This window comes from Octodon degus, unplaced genomic scaffold (genome assembly GCF_000260255.1).
Source record: "Octodon degus isolate 3935 unplaced genomic scaffold, OctDeg1.0 scaffold00099, whole genome shotgun sequence".
Classification (NCBI taxonomy): domain Eukaryota; kingdom Metazoa; phylum Chordata; class Mammalia; order Rodentia; family Octodontidae; genus Octodon; species Octodon degus.
In genome coordinates, this window is record NW_004524675.1 from 7,096,648 (window position 1) to 7,098,256 (window position 1,609).

General features: G+C 38.0%; 1 pseudogene; it reads left to right on the plus strand.

The window, feature by feature from the left end:
• Positions 1–744: 744 nt before the first annotated feature.
• Positions 745–1,605, plus strand: LOC101574030 (annotated as a pseudogene).
• Positions 1,606–1,609: the final 4 nt, after the last annotated feature.

Sequence of the window (1,609 nt, forward strand, 5' to 3'; positions counted from 1 at the left end):
CTACAGCCCAATGAAAACTCAAACACACCTTACCTGAATTTGGGAATGCAATGAAAGAAGTTCTCAGAGGAAAATTTATAACAGTGAGCACACATATTATTAAAATAGAACAAAAACCAATAAATACCCTAAAGCTATACCTGAAGCTTCTGAAAAAAAATGAAGAGCAAAACAAGCCCAAATCCCAAAGACAGGAGGAATTTATAAAGGTTAGAGCAGAAATTAATGTAATTGCTACAAAGAAAATAATACAAAAAATTCATGAATCAAAGAGCTGGTTCATTGAAATATTAAATAAAATTAGTAAACCCCTAGCAACATCATAAAAAGAAAGAAAATTAAAAAATTCAAGCTACAAAGAATGCAAAGGGTGAAATTATTACAAATCCTATGGAAATCCATAAGCTTTTCAATAGCTACTTTGAAAATCTTTCTTCTCAAAGAATTGAATACACAGAAGATGTGGACAAACTCCTAGGTAAGTACAAATTACCAAACCTGAATCAAGAAGTTATAAAAATTCTGAATAACCCAATATCAGCTACTGAAATAGAAAATATAATAAACTTAACAACAAAGAAAAGCCCAGGAAGTGGGAGGGGAGGTGTTTGAGAGAAAGTGGGGGCTCTGGTGTCGGGAGCTGGCTGACTAGTGGGAAGAGGGGGGGCAGCAGCTGGGCTATGATTGCTGGCGACAGGTTCCAGGTGTGCCTGTGTGTGGGGAAGAGGGGGAGAGCAGAGTGTCTCAGAGGTAGCATTCTCTCAGCCTGAGAGCCTTTTTTCTGGGGCGCCATAGACACCCCCAGTTTCTCAGCAGCTAAAAGAAGAGAAGAAGATCTTAGCAAAGCAATGTCTCAAGGTGGCTCTTCTCAATTCCAAGAAGTCATTAGAAAAGAGCTAGAATTATCTGTGAAGAAGGAATTAGAAAAAATACTTACCAGCCCACCCTCACATGAGTTTGAGCACACAAAAAAAGATCTGGATGGATTTTGGAAGCTATTTCATAGATTTTTGCAAGAAAAGGGACCTACTGTGGATTGGGGGAAAAATCCGAAGACCTCCAGAAGATTCAGTTCAGCCATATGAAAAGATAAAGGCCAGAGGACATCCTGATAACATATCTTCTGTGTTGAACAAGCTAGTAGTGGTCAAACTCAATGGTGGTTTAGGAACCAGCATGGGCTGCAAAGCTCCTAAAAGTCTGATTGGTGTGAGGAATGAGAATACCTTTTTGGATCTGTCTGTTCAACAAATGGAACATTTGAACAAAACCTACAGTACAGATGTTCCTCTTGTTTTGTTTTAATGAATTCTTTTAACATGGATGAAGATACCAAAAAATTACTACAGAAGTATAATCATTGTCATGTGAAAATCTACACTTTCAATCAAAGCAGGTACCCGAGGATTAATAAAGAATCTTTACTTCCTGTAACAAAGGATGTATCTTACTCAGGGGAGAACACAGAAGCTTGGTACCCCTCCATGTCGTGGTGATATCTACGCCAGTTTCTACAACTCTGGTTTGTTTGACAACTTTATAGGAGAAGGCAAAGAATATATTTTTGTATCTAACATTGATAATCTGGGTGCCACAGTGGATCTTTATA